This window comes from Hipposideros armiger, unplaced genomic scaffold, assembly GCF_001890085.2.
Source record: "Hipposideros armiger isolate ML-2016 unplaced genomic scaffold, ASM189008v1 scaffold_41, whole genome shotgun sequence".
Lineage (NCBI taxonomy): Eukaryota > Metazoa > Chordata > Mammalia > Chiroptera > Hipposideridae > Hipposideros > Hipposideros armiger.
The window spans coordinates 3,105,548-3,128,215 of record NW_017731391.1 but is presented as its reverse complement, the minus strand read 5'-3'; the positions used below and the strand labels follow the sequence as shown (position 1 = coordinate 3,128,215).

Sequence of the window (22,668 nt, the reverse complement as noted above, 5' to 3'; positions counted from 1 at the left end):
CTCCTCTGAGCTGAGCTGATAACGTGGTCCAGCTTTAGGTGCAGTATGCCAAGCCTCAAGGGGATTGAAGAGAGGTAGGAGACGCAAGCCTCAGAGGCAGCATCTGTCCCCTTCTGGGCTCCCGGTTCAAGCACCATCGGGAGGAGGAAGGACTGCTTATAACTAGGGCAGCAGCCCCACTGGCTCTTCTGCTCCAACCCTTCACTAAGTTTTCTGGGGAATCTGCATTTCTCTCCTTTACCAACCGTGTATACGCCTTTGAGAGCTGGGGCTGTCTTATGCACCTTAATGTCTGCGTTTACCCCCCAAGCCAACTGCACAGGGTTTTGCCTATATCAAGTCCTCAATAAATGTTTAAAGAATAAAATTCACTATTATCATAGTCCAGAACGCAGTCCAATTGAACTCACATATTGACTGGATATAAACACACTGACTACTATAAACACCCAAGCATTTCCCCATGATATTCCACAGCAGGACATGCGTGGACCTAACAATTATCTGGGAGCTTGTAAAAAGCACAGGTTCTCAGGTTCCATTAGAGAAAACAATTCAGGAGCAGGCAGGGTGGAGCTTGCAAATCTGAATTTTTAATATGTGCCCCCCAGTGATTCTAAAGCAAGTAGAATGTGGGGCTTACTTTAAGAAACATGCTTCTGCAGCATTTCTTGATCTTTCGGATAATTGGTGCCCACTCTGTACACTGATAACTAGGGCTCCCCGATGTCTGCAAGCTGAAAGGTTCACATACCAGAGGGGGAACCTTTGCGACTGAAGCCCCACGTCCTTAAGAATGGAACCTGAATCTTCATGCGGTTAAAATTCCAAAAGAGCTTTCTTGTAAGGAAGGGGAAAAAAATAAAAATAAATCCATCACTTCGTGAATTGAATACTACCCTGGAAATCCTCCCAAATCAATTGAACTTAGGTTTCCTGTTCAGAATCTTCATTAAGATATTATTTCCATGCGAAAAGCTTATAAAAATTTGTTTTGAGAAACAAATTTTGCTCAGAAAAGAAACATTTTTATCCTCTCCTACATATGTTATCAAAACTAATAGGCTTTTTCCAACCTTTCTCTGCTACTTTTAGCTATTAAATAGCCATTTGATTTAATATAGCACCTAATGATTCTCCCATTCTCCCGTAATTCCTAATCAGCCAGCCCCTGAATTTGTCTGCAGTCAGAGTGCTTCTTAAAAACTGGCCTATATGGTACTTTTGATATAAATTTCATAGAGCCATCTTCTTCAGATTTTTCTTTGTCAAGGAAAATACTCTCCTCTTAATTATTCTTTCTTACTTTCATATGATGATTAAAATATCACAGGAAATGTGTGTGATTGAGTTCACATTTCCTAACTATATTTTAAAAGTAGGCTCAGACAGATGGCTCCTGCCATACCTAATAGAACACCAGAAATACATCAATAACCTCGCTGTGGTGTGCATTTTAGCTCTGACTCCTAGCACCATGTTAGATCCCAGGTCTTGTCCTTTCCCCCTTAATTTATTTTTCTTATTAATTTAGAAAGATTTAGTCCTATTTTTAACTTGTGCTTTTTTGCTCTATGGAAGATATCCTCATAAGCTGCCTTGTATCCTTTCTGGATTAAACTAGGATATGTGTAAATAAATATCATTAATAAGCATACATAGAGGAAATTAAGATATTCGCTTATATTCATCTAACTTTTGGTTCCTTTTGCACAGCATTATTTTTGCGTGGACATTGCTGTAGGCTTGTGATCCCTGCAAAGCACTCTGATTTCTCCCAGAAAGATGAAATCGAGCCACTGTAATACGCAGCCTCCAAATCACGAGTACCCTCTACATACAAATGCCTCCCCTCATCCAGGCAGGATATGCCATTCTTCTCCTAGCATCCCTTACCACTAAGGGGCGCCCCACCTCCTCCGCAACAACACTGACGTGCGCCCCGCTGCCTCCTCACTGCAGCTGGTGTCTTCCAATATGGCTGCCGCTGCCAGAGGCCTCACCAGCTCCCCCACTGAGGTAGCTCCCGCTGCCCCAGACCCGCTCCAGCTGACAAAGAGACATGTCAGTCACCTTCAAGCTGGGAAAGCCCCTCTCCCTTTCCAGAGTGTGCTTTTTGTAGGAATGTGTGTGTGTCTGTGTAAGGCGACTTCTGGTGGCAGCTGCAGATAGGTGACAATGAACACTGCTCCTGTTTCCATGACGAGTTAACAGTCTAGCAGGGAAGAGGTTTGAATAAAGGTTTTCTATACAGTGAGAGAGCAGGGCTAATAATGTTTTTCCACAGGTACCACGGTGGTTATGGTAAAATGCAGGACCCATACGTTTTGAAAACAGTTTGTCTTCTGAAGACATTTTCTCAGTGCCAGTTTTTTTCTTGGGGTTTTTCTTCTAAACATTTCATCATCTCTGATGAAGCAAGTAATCTATGATCATTATTTTTAAAGCGTATCTCAGTGTTTATGGCTTTGGCGTCCAGTGAAGCCTTTTAGATTTTCTAGAGTGGTTCTAACACTGTGATCTATTAAATGGCTTAGTCGAGGCCTAGAGTCAGGCAGACATAGGTTTAAAGACCAACTCTGCATTTACTAGTAATGTGAATTTGGTGAGTTAGTAACCTCGCCAAGGTTTCCTCTCCCATAAATACGAGCCCCACCTCACAGGGCTGGTGTGAGAATGAGGTCAGGCCGGTAGGTGCAAAGCACAGTCCTGCCATGAGCCACACACTCAGCGAACGGCAGCCGGGGCCTCATATCCACCCTGAGAAGACCCCCGGAGGCTCCCCAAACAGCTCCCCAAACAGCCCCTGACCACCTCACACATCGTCTTGGAATCTCCTCAGGAAGCTTCACCGCACACCTTTAAGACAGAGCAACACTGAGTGCTCAACTATATGGTAGACTTTGTTTCATTTTTAGGGGTTTTAGGCTATATATTGATCTTTAGAGGACACATTAGCACTGAGACCCTCTCTTCCTAACTGCTGTTACATTCTGAGAGGGATCTTACAGACCTGGGCTCCAGCTTTCTCCTGCTCCAGTTCGTTCTCCACATCATCGAATGTGGTTTCTTTAGGCCCAGGTGTGCCCTAGGTACGCCCTGCTTCAACTTCTTCTGACTCCCCTCAGGGTGAAGACCCAGGAGCATGTAGGGCCTGAGTTACTCCCCACCCCCAACTTCCTCTCCCCACCTTGGGTGGGTTTAGTGTCTGTTTGATTTTGGTTTTTAATAACACACTGTGATTTCTTGCCTACTCTTTTAAAAAAGCAAGACTGAGAATCTGTAAGACGTGGTGATTAAAGACCTCATTTTTATGAAATCTCCCTTTTTTCCTTGGCTATATTCCTGTCTAATGTGTCAAATGGACAAACAGCAGCCCCCTGATCTCACGCAGGGTGGGTGTTACGTACACTCTCTAAGCTTTCCTCATTAGGCACTGCTGGCACCTAAAATAGATAGCATGAGAGTTAATTAGATGCAATTACTTGCAGAAGTCTCAGAGGCATTTTCTTGATCACACACAAGATGAGTCTATTAATTATTTCTATCAAAGAAGGTTTAAATAACATCGGTTACTGGCCAATTGCTGGTGGCAACCAGCAGGCAGAATGAGGAACCCTAAGTTGAACATCATCCTCTTCCCTGAGGGGAAAAAGATCTGTGAAGACAGAGCTACTGCCTCTGGGTGCATGAAATCTATGGGGGGGAAATTAAATACATGCAAACTAAGGGGTTGAAATAACATAGTATCCAACTCTTACTAGTGATCGTGGCAGCAGCACAATGGCTGAACAGGAAAATCCCCAAGAGCTGGAGAAGATGCCAGCGTTTGGCTCCAGCACACATAACAACTTGCTTTTCCCAGGGCTTTCATAGTTGCATAGTACAGTGTTTTGTGGGTCTGTTGTGAAAAAGCATCCGACTCTTATGGTGTGTCTAGGTGGGGACCCCACCCACCCACAAAGTGTCTCCTCCTCCAGGGGCCCTCAGTGCCTGGCACTCCACCCTGAACAGGGTACTCTGTTAGAGCTTTGTCCCCTTTTGAAACGCACACACCCCTGGAAGAAGGGAGCCGTCAGCACTCCTGCTGAATCCGAAGCTTCCTGGGCAAGAAGGACCTGGAGCAGCCTTGTGGGTGATGGAAGCACCGAAGGGGACAGAGGGTGTCTAGCATCCAGCTCAGTCGTGGATGCCACCACTCCCATGAGCCTGTCCCTCTCCAGCCCCATCTCTCTCTGCCTCGCTGTCCCCACCACTCCCATAAATGGCTTGGTGAGGAGGTGGTACCTCTATGCACCCTCTTCCCCTTCCTTGGGCCGGATGCAGCTTCTTACCACCGGGCTCACGGCTTGGCCTGTGGGGCACAGGCTGGATATTAACCCCTCACACCTCTTTTGTGGGTGCCTTTGCTCAGGGCACAACCTAGACAACTGTACTTGGCCTGCACTTGGCCACTTTGAAATTGGATAGACCTGGGTTCCAATCTTAGCTGAACTTCAGGGCTGTGACTTTGGACTAGTAAGATTTAATGTCCTTGGTCCTGTTTCCTTGCTGGTAAACAATAGTGATAATAACAGAACCCTTTTATGGTATTGTGATGATTAAATGAAATGAACTTTATAAAGCAACTGTTCCAGTACCTGACAAATCAGAGTGCTAATTAAACAGTAGTTAAGTTTATGTCTCATCTTTAAGGACTCACACAGGTATTATTTCCTCTAGAAGATGGGCCAATACATTATGGCCCATGGTCCAAATCAGCCTGCTATTATATCTCTTATAGGCTGAGAATGGGCTTTACATTCTTAAGGGGCTATGACACAAAGAAGAACATGGGATATAGAAAATAGGCCCTCTATGGCCGAAAATATTTCCCCCAATATTTCTTATCAGGCCCTTTACAGTAAACGCTTACTGCCCGCTGCCATAAACCCTTCCCTGCCAGCCTCTCCCTTTCCCTCACCCTGCCCACCCCACACCAGGGCCACATGTTTCTCCCTGTGACCCTCTCCACCTGGGAGCTGTCTTTGCCATGGCCCTTGTTGCGCAGAACGCCCTACAGGACGGTCAGCCCCTTCTTCCCTTCTGAATCTCTTGGCACATAGGAAGAAGTTAATAAATATTAATTCAGTGGTAGAAAGGTGAGTGGAAGGGGGGCGCCGAAAAACAATTTTTCCAGTTCCACAATTCCTGATGTGAAAAGAAACTGGCCCTTCAATTTGGCTCTCCTCCTATGCATTGCATTTTAAATTTTATCCCAAATATGAGGGAAACCATCCAGTATGTTAGTGTGCTGAAACATTCTGAATTTCCCCTTGGCCAGCATGCTGGGAGTGGACTTCCTAGGAACACATTTATTTCTCAGTAACTCACAACTCCCCTCTGGAAAGGGAGCTTGGCCTATGGGTAATGGGCCCAAGTTCAACAGCCCTTTTGCCACTCCCAGAAACAAATGACCATGACTTTCTTTCAGCAAGACTGCATGAGTTCAGAGTTTGCACCCACTTGGATAGGGCTGGACCAAAAGAAAGTGTAGCAAGTGCTTTTGAGAGTCTCGTAAATAAGAGAAGCAGGCATGGCTCTGTCTGCTTGATTCTATTACTTTGGGGTATTTAAAAAGAATTTCTTAAATCTCGATTTTTCTTATATTCATGCTTATGTCAAATTCCTCATGCAGAAACAGATGCTTTGCATTTACCCAAAGCTTTCAAGGCAGTTTTATGGACTTAGCCATGCAAAGCATGTTGGCATGCTATGCCTTTGGGTTTTTTTTATTATTATTATTAAATTTATTGGGGTCGTTTTTTGGTTTCTTACATACTAAACATGATTTTTTAAATGTATCTCTATGAACTTGAGCTCTGTGTTTATGAAAGGGACAGAGAGATTGATTTATGCCCTGACAGCTTGTCCCCTGAAGAAAGGCCAGAAGTGTCTGCGATGAAAAGACGTTGAGCAGGACAGGGCACGTCTGAGGGAGCAGATGTTCAAGGTGCAGTTTACGGCTCTTGGGGAAAAACGGGCACAGACTCTTTCAACAGATAAAGACACTTTTTAAAAAAAGGGAAATGACAAACACAAATGAAGGATTTGTAGCTCACAATGATTTGTTAACTTTCTACCAAAAAAAAAAAAGGGAAAGAAAGAAAGAAAAGAAAAAAAAAAGAAAATCATTGCTGTTTATAGCAGGCTTTCTCCAAAGGTTTCCAATGTGTCAGTCGTTTACAAACATATTGTCCAGTGCTGAGAAAAGGGAAAGATTTCCAAGTCCCATTTCTAAACAATTTATGTCAAAGCTTACCAAGTATTACTCCTCCGAAGCTTCAAAGGAATTGTTTGTAAATTCTTGAAAACTAAAATTGCATTTCCAGACCTGGATGTGAGGGGTCCTCTGGATGAGCTCACTTCCCATGACGGATTGGAGAACAGAGTTTGGCCTTGAGAACAACTCACAGAACTAGGTCAAAAGTTGTTTATTGACCACGTAATCTTCCAGGTGCAAGGTAGGCAGACTGTATACAAACTGCACTTACAGTAAAGCTGAGAGAAGGGGACGTGTGGACTGAAGGACTCTTTCCATATATTTCTGAGCAGGCCAGTGTGTTTTTGTTCTGTTTTGTTTCTTTTGTAAGTAAACCTTATACATCTTTAGGAGGGAGTCTTTACCGTACCGAGCAGATTAAAAACAACTGCAGTGGGTTCCATTTGATGGGCTGCTGGTGCCGACAGATGTTTATAACAAACATGTCTCGTGAGCCTGCTCCCTTTGACTTCCAACCATACATATTTTATAAACTACCCGGAAAAAAGAGCATCTGTTAAATGTAGGTCTTTTCACGTTAAAGCGCTTGAAGACAAGAAAGCAGGCATCCTTTATGAGAACCTTTCTGGTCAGCTATTTTGATCACGAATATCGGATTTTTAAGCTGATCGTGCTGCTACTGCAATGTGATGTCCTGCAGGACCAAAAGGAATGTTGCGAAGCCTGGAGCTCTTTTCACCATGCCTGCTCTTGATCTTCGCAGAGGATAATAATACCTGGGACCATTTTGATTATTGTTATTATTATTATTAATGAACTCATCAAAAAATAAAAAAGGGAATGGTCCATATCAGAGAAACGCATTTGGCAGAAAGCAACAGAAAACCTAACTGCAGTGGCCTAAACAGGTGAAGGGACTTCGTTATTCCATGCAACAAGCAATCCAAGTCTGATATCATGGCACAGTGACATCATTGGAGATTGATCTCTTCATTTACCATCCTCATTAGCTTGTAGAGTTGAGCTTATAGGATGATCGTTATGCTTGTTTCCTTATGGTCACAAATGGCTGCTGCACCTCTCAGCATCTGTATTCCAGGAAGGAGGAAGCAAGTAAACATCAAGGCGAAGGATTGAAAGATGATGCCAGATATGTCTGTCCATTATTCAAAGATTTCTCGAAAGACCAATTCAGCAATATCCATTCATATCTCATTCATTTGTTGAATAAATGGCCAGAATTTGATCACTTGGTCACCTCCAGCTTCAAACGCATCTAAGAAGGTGAATGTTTTTAGCTGGGTATATTGTTACCAAGAATGAGACCATGATTCTATTAGGATGACAGAAAGAATAGATATTAGGTAGGCCAGAAGCAGACTCTTCCCAGAGATGGTCATCGTTTCAAAATATGTTATGTAGTCGGTAATTAGGTTTTGGTTTTTCATATTCAAGGTGAGGAGACCGTGGGAACTAAAAAAAGCAACATCCGTGTAATAAAAAGTATGCATAGCTATTGCATTCCTGTTATATACTGGGCTAGGTACTCTGTGTGTGTGTGTGTGTGTGTGTGTGTGTGTGTGTGTGTGTGTGAGACAGAGACAGAGAGAGAGAGAGGGAGAGAGAGAGAGGGAGGGAAAGAGAGAGACAGAGAGAGAGAGAGGGAGAGAGAGAGAGAGAGAGAGAGAGAGAGAGAGAGAGAGAGAGAGAGAGAGAGAGAGAGAGAAGGAAGAGATATGTTGAGGTTTCAGGCTTCCCAAAGCCGTATCGTTTAATGAGTGAATCAAGTTGGCATTACTGGTCACAAGACCAACTAAACAGTTATAGAAATGATGTGCTTAACTAAAGGATGACTACTCTGTGTAGACACTATGTGTATTTTAGTTCAGAGACGAGGAGCATCGTGTGGCCAGAATTAGAGGTGTGTGAAAGAAGTTGACTTTAACACAGGCTCATTCACCAGTTTCTCAGACTACTAGTCAGGTCTCCTGGTTATAACTGATAAAGGCCCCACTGTGACTGCTTAAACAAACACAAGGTGTGTGTGTGTGTCTGTGTGTGTGTGTACATGCACACATGTGGGGTTATCTTTCGGAGGATGGATAATATATTAGGGACTCAGTCTGCTCTGTTCTACTCTCCCAGTTCTTGGGCAGCCTAACTCTTAGGTAGGTTCTCTCTTTTGGTGGTTAAATGGCCTCCCACAGGCCCAAGCCTGCACCCTGTTCAGAAATTATAGGAGAACAAACTAGCTTGACTTTGAATAGGGCTACCAAATCCTGAGATGGTCTCATGAGACACACTTGGGTCAGGTGCTTATCTCTTCGCTGGTCACTATGTGCAGTGAATGGATATGCTGATTGACCATGACCCGTTCAAACACCCTCCCTTAAAGCAGGAGGGCAGTCCTCCAAATTCTTACAGACAGAACAGGAAGGGGGAGGAGGGATGCTCTAAAAGAAAACGAAGATGCTGCCAGAAGAAGGAGAAGCAACTACAATGTTCAATTGAGTCAGACTTGCCACTCGTCTACCATGAGGTTGTGGACGTGGCCATAGGCAAGCGATAAATCACAAGCTAATGTTTTAACAGGTGACAAAGTCATAGGAATGCATTTTGTTGGTTGGTTGGTGGATTTATTTAATACTTTACTCATTCTTCAAACAATTTGAGGTCATTTATAAAAATTATAAAATAAAATGATAAAATATAAATGGAAACATATCAGGACCATGCAAAATATAAATTAAAATAGAAACTGCAATATAGAGAGACCATAAGTTCCAAAATATTGCTGTTGAAAAACCTTTACTCTCTATTTCTTAGTCGTCAACAGAAAAATGGGTCCATAAGTGGTTACGCAGTTCTTATTTTCCATGAAGCAGAAATATGCTAGTTTTTCAGATAGTGTAGTGGATTAGAGAGCATGAGTTTTGGGTTGAATACCAGCTCTGCAATTGACCTTGGACAAATCATTTAATCCCTCTAATTCCCATCTTTTATATGAGAGTACTTGTATTCATGGTATGAGGTTGTTTTACAAAGTAAGTGAGATAATTGCATGTAAATTTCCATGAAATAAGAGCCCTGAGATGAGAAAATTAAGAGACAGTGTGGTCAATTACATCTCTATCGCAAACACAGAATTGGAGTGGGTGATGCTGTATCTTATAGTGTCCCTTGATGACCACCAAGGACATGATGATAAAATACCACTCGGTCAAATCATCTCTTGATGGTGCCAACAAATTATGCCCCAACAGACAGCTTCGTGATGGCCCAAGTTGATCCAGACTGAAAATCCAGAATGTACCGAGAAATGATGGAGTCTGTGTCCTTCAAACAATCTTTCTTACATAGCATGTCCTTCATCCAGTCTTTTGATAGACTTAAGTAGGTCTGGTTCAAAGATACAGTCCCTGGTGGGGGCCTGGAGTGGAGACATTGGTGAGTGGTGAGCCCTTGTGCTTCAGTGATGTAGACTGGACATCAGGTCTAACTGAGACTGGCCCAGGAAGATGGTCGCCCTGTTGGCAAGGACGGGGTTTTACCCCACTGCTCCAGTCCGCGAATCAGCGGTGATCTCTCAAAACCTGTGGCTCTTCCCCTCATTTCAAACTTCACTTTCCTTTATTTTACCACGTTTATCTGCCTCAATATAAACTCTCCTAACAAAGGTTTTCTTATTGCTTATTCGGGTCCAACTCCTTGACAATTATGGGAACAACCAGAAGTTTTACATCAAATGAGGACTTTCCAGCTATTAAGACAGTTGTTGCTCTGTCGATTGTCTTCCTCTTTTTCTCTTTTTATTGGATAGTAAAACCTTGAGGGATGTCAAATATTCATGTCAGTTTAAAAAATATTTGGGGGAATAATTTGGGAATTTCTTTTATTTAGCAGTGCTTGATAGCCTGATTGTAATTATAGCTACCTATGGAAAGTGGGATGCTTCATCTATCTTGGTGGAAATTTCTGAAAAAGCTGCTTACCCAGCACCAAGGAATAAATGAAAACAAAAGCCAGCCTACAGATACTGTGGAAACAGACTCTCCATGGTCAGATCCACACTGAACTGGGTGAATTGGGGCGATTATATGCCACACTTGTTCAAAATTAATTCATTTATGATGAAGTCGTACTTGTGAAAAGCCTCCAACACGTAGGCAGTCTGACATTTCTTCATCTGAGAGCAATTTAAATATCTTATTACCATCTCTAGCTAAAAATACCGTATGAATTCCAGATTCTTGTGTGGAGTTAATCTTCCAGCTCAAGTTCACCTTGTTGCTAATTCTCCATCTCATTTCAGTACATGGTGGGCGGGGGTGATGTCGTTGCATGTAGAAGGGGAATGTATTTCATCTGTCCCCTTCTCTAGCCATCAGCAAATCTGTGCCTTGAGGGACAGCTGTGGGGCTATATATGAGACACGACCATCAAGTAGACCCTTGTCATTGTTTAGAAATGTTCTTTGTATCTGTCACTCTCACTCCCTTTTCCGCAGCTGAGGAATGGAGTTTTCATGAATGGATATTTGAAGAATGAAGAACAATAGCGTCTTTGAGTACTTCGGTATAGCAGACCCTGTTGGTTGCTTACTCCACATCCATTTCCCCACAGCCTCCTCTTCTGTAGCAGAAATCTGACTTTGCTCAAATTTTACCTTATGGGGAAGGCAATCCCATTCCCAACCCAAGGGTGAATCCTGAGTAATTTAAGCTTGTAAGAGTTGTGTCATTTTCTTTGCTAATGGTTAGTTGACATGTGAGCTGGTAGCTTAGATATGGCCAAGAACACATGAGGGAAAGTTTTCTCAACTCTTAAAAGCAGGTAAGATTTTTCAGATTTTAAAGGAAACACCCAAAAAGATAGTCTCTCCTTCCCCTGGACTTTGTCATTTTGCATGTGATGGCTGGAATTGCAGCAGCCATAATGCAACATGAGGAAAGAAAGTCTGAGGACAATACTGACATACGAGGACAGCAGAGCAAGATGAAACAAAAATTTGGAATGAATCCCAAAATCGCTATACCTAAAGACCTCTGTTTTGAATAAGAATATATTTTTCTATTATTTATTTATTTGTAAGAGAATATATCTTCCTTATTGTTTGAATTGGGTTGGCTTTTCTGTTACCTACAGACAAAAGCATCTTTGTTGATATATGGAGATATGACATTAACAAATCATGGAAATTCTTTAGCCATGTTTAAGCCAGTTGTTCTCAGATGCTGCAGCTCCTCATTTTTCCTGCCCTGTCTTTCTAAGCTCAGTGGGCATGAGGGGGCACACAAGCCCTGAAAGTTAATGAATTTTGCATGGTATCTTTTCCTTGAATATGCATATTACACATGCAACACACACACTCGTGAATGTAAAAAATGCCAAGAAGCCAACTCTACATAGCCAAATAAAGCACGGAGTGCTAGAAAGTTCTTTTTTGATTCAAACCAAGAAGGATTAGGTAGGTGTACTTTGGCAAAGGGAGAATGACTGCATTGAGGCTGCACAGTTTCTAGAGATACCAAGGCCATGCTCACTCCATGAAACTTCCCTCATTTCTCCACACCAAGTTCATTACCTCTTCTCCCTGTTCTCATCTCATACCATTAGTGGGGCACTTCTCACAGAGTGTCAGAGCAAGTGGTGCCAGTGTTTGATTCCCTTGTTAGATTGTGAGTTCATACAGGGGAGGGGACATGTCATACCCTTTGTCATATTCACTCATTTAACAACTATTTATTGAGTATCTACTATGTGCCAGGTACTGAGCTGGGTGTTGAAGATATAATAGTAAGGAAAAACAGATGCGCTCCTATAGTCATGGCCTAGAGGCTAGTCAGAGACAGACAATCATACCATCACAATACTCAGTTAATTTACTGCTGATAACTAAGTGACACTCAGGAAAAGCTCAGTAATTATCTGTTGAATTCTGTCACAGAATTTTCAATATTAATCATAACCTCCTATCCTCCCAGAGGTTCATATTGTAGGGGAAAGGCTCCCAGAAACAAGCAAGGTCCAGTCCAATGTGCAAGCTCTTTTCAAGCCTCTGCTTGCGGTGTGCTTACTGATGTCTCATTGGCCAGTTGCATGGCCAGGCCCAGGGTCCATGTGGGATGCAGTTGCACTCTGCATGGATATAGGGAGCTGGGATTGGTTGGGGGTCTTTACTGTATCAATCTGCCACACTATTTTAAGGTGTGAGTTATGTTATAAAAACCTTAAACTCAGCCAAGGAATTTAAACAATGATCATTTGAATCCAAGAATAAGTTTATTGATGCAAATTCACTCTCAAGCTCAAATTTTATTCAGACATTGTAAGTGGGAAATGATTATGTGGTTCACAATGAACAGTGTATCGAACACTTTGGTCTTAAAATCTTTATACTGTGCTCTGATGAGAGAGGAGTATAGGCAACCAAATGTGGCTATTCCCCCAGCCTTTGTACTATTTACAGTGGGGGCAGTCTTCTCCTGTGAAGTTTATAATGAGAATAATTGACTTTTTCCCCTACCAACATCCAGAGGAGATTTAAATTGCATGGTTGGCCAATGCCAGCAATACCTGCTATAAATTATGAAACTTATAATCGCTAATTAACACTTCTATTGCATTATAACAAATCAGTTTTTAGATTGGGCTCAGAGTATAAACTCTTAGCTAAAAATATAGGACAGATATAAAAAAATAAAGCTTAACTTTAGGAAGAGTCTTAAATCTTTAAAGTCTCTATAAAGTATCTGAATTTTACTTAGAGATGTGTATGATTAAGAGAAAATGTGTTATAGATCTGAATGAAGAGTTCATCTAAACATGTGGGTCTGGTGGAAAGTTTATCTACACAAAGGCATCTGCATAATTCCATATTCTGGTCCAAAAGTTAATGTAAAAGTCGATTGAATAGATTAATACTAAAAATGGAACAATTCCAGATCTAGAACTAATTTGAGGACCATGAGTTCTCTGTTCTGACTGGGAAATCTGTGACTCTCATTTTCAGAGTTTTGTTTAATAAGGATTTTTGGATCACTGAATACATAGCATATAAGAAAGTGCCAGAAATGGCTGGAATTGGTCCAGATTGACTACAACAATATTACTTACAGTGCCTTTGAGTTCAACAAAACATGCAAGGCATACACACATGAAGATGAGGGTTAAATAAAGTGTCAAGACCATATTGGGTTTCTCTATTTCATGTTGATTATAAAAGCCATAGAGAAGGTTTAAAGGGCTCGTAAGAGTGGAAAGCAGCTCCACATGCAAGTGCAGTAGGGCTATCATACATGTGTAGAAGCAAGACCAAGCCCTGTGTAAATACTTGGGAGTATTCCTTCAGATCCTCCCCATGCTGCTCATGTTACATGCATGTGGCATGTGGGCTTCATTTCTCTTTTCTGTCAAACATACGAGTAGTCCATGGACTCCGTTTTCTATGGAATAACCCAAGGTTTGAATTTTAGAAACTGTAACATACTGTAGTAATAAGATACCCAGATTTTGGACTTCTTGTGTCATTTGTATACTGACCAGAGAAAGAAGCATACGTAAGGTTGCAGAATTAAAAGTGAATCTCTTTTTTTTTTTAGTATGTGCATTTTCTTCACATTTGTCAATTTGAAGTTTGAAAGTATTCATCTTCCTGTCCATGGAACTAATAGCATTCACCCAAGGTCACCTGAAATTTGAGTTTTTAATCAAACTGGGAGTCATATTTTTCTGAAGAATACTTGAAAGTTCAACTATGATAGTTTAATCATCATGTCCAAAAATCATTTCTGGCTCCTTGTGAAAATTGCTTTTTTGCTTGAGGATTCTGTTTCAGCATGCAGGGTATTACATTCCTGGGCACAGCATAATGATGCTGTACATGATGGAGATAAGGACATTAGCTAGACCAGCATGGAATGAATATTTAGATGTGCAGGATGCCATTCACATAACCCCCCGAACATCTGTAAGTCTTGTGTGGATCGGTCTTAATTAACATCAGGCAATGTGTACAGGAAGGAGCCTTGAAATCATCAGGTTCAGTACCCCCAATTTACACTTGAAACTTTGGCCCAGAGAAGTCGTTCAAGGTCTCTTATTCAATGTCACTCAACTAGTTTAGAGAAGGGGAAAGCCAGAGTTTCAATGACTTTCAGTCCAGGGAACTTTCCCCACTTCCCTGTACTTTTTCTTGTGTAATATAAAACAAATAAGAGTGTTTCAATATATGAGTGTAAAAAATTGATAGTCTTTCCTTATAGTTTCAGGAGGCAACCAAAAGATAAGTGATAAATATGATAGCAAAACCAGATGATAAATGACAGCATTGATTCTAAAACAACATTTAATAGTATTTTCATCCCAACAGTCTATCTGTTTAATGGACAGATAGATATCTTTTAATTATCCACTGTGCACATACCAGATAGACCCAGTCTATTAGAGGAATAAAACAGATGGATTTGTAAAGGATTTATAGGTATATTTGTCTTTCGGTATATAACATTAAACATGGGTCTGTTTCAAGCAGGAGCAGGTGAGAAAAAGAAAGCATAATGTTCAGATTTGGCAAGGCTGCTGGAAGAAAATGGGTTATGAATAATGAGAAGATACAGGATGTCAACTGATGAATGGCAATGAGGAAAAATAGAGTTCTTTATCAGGTCCTATATGTTTGTTCTTCTAGAATGAAGGAAATGAATCCAGGGGTCCGGAGAGTTGACAGTGATTAGAAAACAGAGATGAATCTGTCACAAGATCTATGGGGTTGTTGGAAAAGTCATGACATATTTTTGCAACGAAAAACAGAGAAAAAATTACGTCATGACTTTTCTGACAACCCAATAGAATGGCTTGATGGGCAGAAGCCATGAGAATCACTGTTGAGTTCTGGAAGGCGTTACAGGAAGGCTGAGCTCTGTGCAGCCTCTGGTGTTCGGCGATGGTCTTATTAAAAATGGAGAGGTCAAAGTGATTAAAACTGTGAAAAAGAGGAGAAACATAAGAGGAGCATAAAGGTAGATTTCTTACATGACAGGCCCAAACAAGAGTGGGACACGTCAAGAAATGTGCCAGAGCTTCCAACACAGAGCCGTGAACACCCATGGAGCTGAAATTCAGATCATCAGCACAAATTACTGGGCCTTTCTTTTTTCCTATTTCTTTTATGAAAATATTTGGCACGGAAAAATGTTAAAATCTAGTTTTAATTTTTAAGGCATTTCCAGGTTATATCTGGATAACAATCTAGATTAAAATGAATTACGTAATAGCCTCAGAAGAGAGCATCATTTATTGGGTTACAATTCAGCCCTCTCCTTTTACTGATGCAGAAGCTGAGGCTTAAAGGTGTGATGTGACTGGCTCCTAGCACCAGTGTCCGAGGAAATTTTACAATAAGGATTCACTGAGTGGATTTGAACTGCTGCTCAGAGTCACATGGACAGCAAACAGGAGAACTCTCCCTGAGTTCAAGCCTCACAAAGCCCTAGTAGTGATTCACACTCCCCACCCCCAATTTACAGGTGCTGTACACTCACAAAAGGCAATTTTATTTATCAAAGAAAATCATTTCACCTTGAGCGTATTATTAGTGCTAAGGGGCTCATGCTTTGACCAGTGTTTGGTATAAATTTCAGCGAGCCTATACATTCAGTTAACCAGCACACCTGTACTCTAGTCATTCTAGGTGAGTAGACATTTATTCTAGTGTGAGCATATTTGTCAGGTTAATCATGACTTTTATTTATGGGTGGGAGGCCATCGGCACTCTAAGGAAACCCAAGGAAGACCAGACCATGCCTTTCACCCAGAGCCCCCTCCAGTATCATCTAGGCAAACCTCTCCTCGACCTTACTCCCTCATGAGGCTGCACGGAACCACTCAGCGGCTTAACATGGAAAGCCAGGGGTCCTTTACAATAGCGGTTCCTCGAAATGGACCCAGTGGTAGCAGACCCCCGGGGGAGTTCTTTAGAGCTAGACTCCTAACCCTCATCCTAGACGTTCTATTTTTGTTAGTCTTAGAGTGGGGCCCAGAAATCTCAAGCTTTTGAACTTCCATAGGTAATCCGAATATATAGCCATTAGGGAACCTCAGCTTGTAACATACTATATTGAGTATCATTTTGCAAAGACTTAAAAGGAGGATTGATGTTAATTCTTCCAACAAGACCAGTCCCCCGAGGGTCTTATAATCGTAGACTATGAAAGTCTTGGTCCAGACCAACTTTACTTTTTACCTAGAAAATCGTTTCCCCCCTCCCCATTTCAAAGCTGGAATAAGCTATTGAAATTGTGGACGTCATCTGGTGCTAGTTACTGTTGTGCTCAGGACTTTGGAAAGACTTCTGTTTATTTGGCGTGCTCCACACCAGCCTGTCGGGCCCCAGGGGTTTGTGGCATGTGTAGGACTTACAAGGCAAGCAACATAAAATATGTAATTCATAGAGGGAAATATTTTGGGGCTCCCTTCACTTTTACAAATTGACCTTAAAATGGAAACCACAGACATAACTTTCACATTAACCATAGTTGTCAACAATGAGCAATCATTTGGGGAGGGGGAGGAGGATGAGGGCTTTTGGGGTGTACTTCTTTACTCTTGCTCAATGAAAGAGTAACTCTTTGTGTGCAAATGATAATAAGAACATTTATGTTGAGACGTAGTTTTCTGACAATTGTCAATTGGCAAATGTCGAAGAAAATGGGGATTTTTGAGGTTGATCTAAGAGGTCTTTACAAGTCCTTTCATAGTCATTAAGTTTATCACTGGAGGATATTTGCTTGTCTTGCTAGACATTTCAAGTGTATTTAGGATTTCATAAACATTTTACTAATGACTTACCGCTTCCTATTTTTTTCCTTTCCCAGTGATTCACAATATCTGAGGCAACTGTGACCAACTACGATAGACTGGGGAAGGAGTGAAAGGGAAACTATATCCTCTACTCTTCTCCCATTAGCTGCATTAACAGTCTGGGCTTACATTAGCTTCTAAAATACAATCTCAGGAAAGAGAAAGGGAGGCTAAATTGACTCCTGTCAATTCCACCTGAGCATTCCAGAACTTGGGGAATGGATAAGTAATGGCCGATGATACTGGTTGTGATAGTTAGTTGACTGTTGAAAAATAGCATTTAATGAGGTTGGACGCATTCAAGACATAACTAAAGGAAATGCTATCTCTGGTGCAGAAGTCAAGCTAAAAATCATTTTCATCCTTTGATGTTATAGTATATGAGATACAGTGTCATCTTAGGGGTCAGGAGAACTCCGAACTGGGCTTCAGCTATTATGTTTCACTTTTTAGTTTTGTGTCCTTGAAAATGTCAAATGATCTCTCTGGGCCTCAGTTTACTCATCTAAGAATACTCCTTATATATCTCACAGAGCACTTGAGAGGGTGAAAAGACAATGTAAAAGAAAGCTGTAGCCAAGTCAAACACAGATTGGGCAGGCGTGGGGTGATGGAGGATGGTGGTGTTGCGGGGGGCGGTGAGGGAGGCTGATAGTGTGGGGGTGGGGAGGGGATTGGAATGGATGGGTTATTCTAAATTGCTCTAGAGCTCAACCTCTGTTGTTCTATGAATCTATGATCTATAGGGAAGTGAGGGTCACACAGGGGAGTCACTTAGGTGCTATTAATAATGCTTAAATTATTTGATAATTTAAATTCCTAGAACAATGCACAGCTAGAGTATTGGTTTAGTAATGTTAACAAGGATTAAAAGGGTTTCCATGGCAGAAAGCCTAGGACAGGGTTAGGGTCAGCCCTCCATAAATATCAGTCCCTTTTCCCACCATCATTCCAGAAAGTACACTTCGAATAAAAGATGACAAAGATTTTTAAAGCCTTCAGGAGCAAATCTATAGTTCTACCAAAAGCAGGGATGAATCAACTTGTTGCAGTTGTTAATTTTAACACCTTATCTAACATCAACATATTGATTTGGCCTCCCTAAATTTGCCAATTTCCAGGGTATTCCAGAGGATTCTTTTAGAAAATGATTTTAAAGCCCTACCATAAATTTGAGAGGCATTTATGTTTGTGATGGTGTACTCTGTGTCTTCAAAAATCCCAAGACTGATTCCAGGAGCTCTATGTTCATATTCTGTAGCTGTATGTCAGTGTTTAAAGAAATGGTAAAAATGGAGTCACAGTGGGACTGTTAAGACCTCCTTTCTTTTCACATATTATTGCTAGAGCTGCAGGAATGATGTGGAGATTTTTGTTTTTATATAAGGTTGTTTGTAAATAACAAATATTTATAATCATTATTTGGTGCTTCTCACAAGACTAGTGAAAGAACTAAAGTGAACATATGTTTAAAATCTAACTAACCAATAACCTAAAGTTAAATAACATCTTTAGCTATTAACAAAAGGGAGTACATAGATACTAAGCCTGCTATTATATTGATTACCCAAGAAATTCAGGAGAAAATAAATGTTTTCACCTATGGTTTCTAAGTAAGTGCCTCAATTCTTCATTTAAATCTTATGTAAAAGATATACCTGCACTCTTGTAATAAACTATTTAATATGTGGTAACTCACATCTTCTAGGTCAGGGGTCGGCAACCGTTTGAGACGAAAAGCCAATCTTGTTTCTCACAACAATTTAAAAATTATTCAAGAGCCATAAATATATTTTTCCATAATCACCATTATGTGAATAATATCCTTTAAAAATTTTATAAATGAAACTATGATAGTTTTATTTTTATTTTCAATTTTACTTCAGAGCCACATGTACATACCCAAAGAGCCGCATGTGGCTCGCAAGCCGCAGTTTGCCGACTCCTGTTCTAGGTCTTCAGTTCAGTCATAACAAATTCTTCTGTGCTGTTCTGTGTTGTACTAGAAGACAGGGGAAAATGTATTCACCTCATTTCTTGAGCAGTTTATTTCTTCAAAGAAATTAAATTTTGAGCTTATGTTGGCAGCTCTGTCACAACCATAGTCCATAGTCCATCCTGGTTATTACGGAAAATCCGACTTACAAACACTGCTAATATCAGTACATCAATCATAAAGTTCAATCCTACCTCCCTGAGTCGTGATCTCATAACTAAGAACGAAATGATTTATCTGACTATCTGAACTTATGCAGTCATTGCCAGAGAACAGACTTTTTGAGTACTAACTGATTGAAGCACAAGTAAAATGACCTATTCTGACTATCTTTTTACCTTGGTGGCTTTTATTAGCATTTGGTCAGGGGGATCAGCTGTATTTGAAGATTCTCCTGGTCTCACATTTTAGCAGAATCATTGTGCTAATTAGTAGTAAACAGTACATTAAATACCTCAAGCTACCGAGAACCGATCAATGTCTGTTGAGGCTATATATCAAGCCATGTTCCAGGCATAAAAGGACACCTAATGAAAGATACTGACTGGCCCTAAAGAAACAAGGTTTCACTTATTAAAAAAAAATACTGAAAGAATTAATCAAAATGGTACATGACTGGTTTCTAAGTGAGTGATATAGATATTATGTTGCACTTTAATGACAATTAGCCCTTAAGCTCAAAATTTATGAAATGCTACTCTGCATACAAAATAGTTCAGGGAAATAAGTAAACCTATAATTACAGGACCAAATTTCAAATTCTATACCATAGGCAAGTTTGGGATATGTTTATGTTTATATTATGCTATATTCTTTAGCTTTGAGCCTTTTTATGGCCTTCTGTTATTAATATGTGCTGAATGAAGGAATCTTTTGATGATCATTTGTCAGTTCTTATTCAAGGCTGAGAGTTCCAAATGGAAATAATATCTTTATTGGGGATATAAATATTTAATCAGATGCTTTTCATAATGGCTCCTTAGTTTATCAAGTTCATTATAACTGAGCAACTAGAAAAGAAAAAGAAATAAAAAGCATCCATATTGGAAAAGAAGAAGTAAAACTTTCTCTCTTTGCAGAAGATAAAATCATGTATATAGAAAATCCTAAAACATGCACACCAAAAAAAAAATATTAGCACTAATACATGAGTTCAACAATTGCAGGATACAAGATCAATATGGAAAAATCAATTACATTTCTATCAATGAGCAATCAATCCAAAATAACTTAAGAAGACAATTCCATTTATTTTTATAATAGCATCAAAAAGAATAAAAGGAGTGTAAGACCTGTACACTGAAAACTGCAAAACATCAATGAAACAAATTAAAAGAGAACTAAGTAAGTGGAAAGACATCCTGTTTCCATGGATTGGAAGACTTAATATTATTAAGGTGGCAATAGTCCCCAGGTTGATCTACAGAGTTAACACAATCCCTATCAAAATATCAACTGTCTTAAAAAATATACATATCATCTGGCTTTTTTGCAGAAATTAACAAGGTGACCCTAAAATTCACATGGAAATGCAAGGGATCCAGAATAGCCAAAATGATCTTGGAAAAGAAGAACAAAGTTCTTCTTTGTTCTGCTTTGTGATTTCAGAACTTATGACAAAGCAATAGTAATCAAAACTCTGTGGCACTGGCATAAGGATGAACATATAGATCAATGGAATAGAATAGAAAGTACAGACATAAATCCATACATGCATGATTAGTGGATTTTCACTGAGAGTACCAAACAGTTAAATAGAAAAAGAATAGTCTTTTCAGTAAATGGTGCTGGGACAAATGTATATTCATGTGCAAAAGAATGAAATTAAATTACTAGCTCACACCATACACAAAATTAACTCAAATGAATCAAAGACCTAGATGTTAGCATTATAAAACTTTAAAACTCTTATGAGAAATCATAAATGTGTATCTTTTATAATTGACATGCAACATTATATTAATTGCAGGTGTACAACATAATGATTCTATGTTTGTATACATTGTAAAATGATCATCACAATAAATCTAGTTAATATCCTTTAAAAAAAATAATCGTGTATCTTTGTGACCTTGGGTTAGGCAACGGTTTCTTAGATAGGGCACCCAAAGCATAAGCAACCAAAGAAAAATTGGGTAAACTAGACTCCATCAAAATTAAAAACCTTTCCATGGGCTGGCTGAGTGGCACGTTGGTTAAGAGCTGGCTTGGGACACCAGCTCTGAGCAGCAGGGCCCAGGTTCAGATCCCCCATGAGGGCCAGTGACACTGCTCTCTACAGCTAAGATGGTGAACAACAGCTCAACCTGGAGCTGGGCTGCCATGAGTTGCTAGTGACAGCGTAGGCTGCAGTCCCTGCTGCAGTGGGCTGCCATAAGCTACCATGAGAGGCAGGCAGACAGCGTGAGCAGCCGGGCAGCTGGCGTGAGCTGCAAGAGCCCCTGTGAGCAGCTGTCCAATGACTGGCAACCGATCTGCCTCACCTGGGAAGAGCGCAATGATAATATCAACATGGGCCAGTGAAGCAATGTCCTCCACAACTAGACTGAAGAACAAAAGGACAGCAACTTGTCTGTTCCCCTTTCCCAATTCCCCAATGCTGTTCCCCTCTCCCAATTCCCCAATAAAATCTTTAAAAAAAAAACACCTTTCCTACCTTTATTAAAGGACACTATCAAGAAAGTGAAAAGATAACTCATAGAATGAGAGAATATATTTGCAGATCACATATTAGCAAATCCAGAATAAATATAGACTTCTTAAAACGCAACAAAAATAGCCAAATTTTAAAATGGGCAAAGGATTTGAGTAGACATTTCTCTAAAGTAAATATACAAATGGCCAATAAGCACATGAAATATGCTGAACATCATTAGTCATCAGGGAAATGCAAACCAAAACCGTGATGAGATATCACTTCATACCCATTAGGATGGCCATGACTAACAACAACAAAAAAGTGTTGTCAAGGATGTGGAGAAATTGGAACTCTCATACATTGCTAATGGAAACATAAAATCGTGCAGCTGTATTAAAAACAGGTTGGCAGTTCTTCAAAAAATTAAACCATATAATTCAGCAGTTTCACTCCTAGGATATACTTAAGGTGAATTGAGAATGTGTGTTCACACAAAAACTTATACACAAATGTTTGTAGCATCCTTATTCCTAGTAGCCCAAAAGTGAAAACAATTGAAATATCCATCAACCCAATGAGTATATAGACAAAATATGACATATCCATGCAATGTAATATTATTCAGCCATATAAATGAATGAAGTACTGATTCTTACTACAACATTGATGAACCTTAAAAACATTATGTTAAGTGAAAGAAGCCAGACACAAAAAGCCACATATTTTATGATTCCATTTATATGAGATGTCTAGAATGATATAGGCAAAACCATAAAAGCGGAAAGGCGATAAATGGTTTCAAGACACCAAAGTAGTGAGGGAAATGAAAAGTGATTGCTAATGGGGACACAGCTTCTTTCGGGGTGATGGAAATGTTCTGGAATTAGTGGTGATGGTTCACAACTTTGTGAA

General features: G+C 40.2%; 1 protein-coding gene across 1 annotated transcript in view; it reads left to right on the top strand.

Annotated features, from left to right (window-relative positions):
• UST (uronyl 2-sulfotransferase) overlaps positions 1 to 22,668 on the top strand; it is a 289,355-nt gene that overhangs the window by 151,584 nt on the left and 115,103 nt on the right. The window lies entirely within an intron of this gene.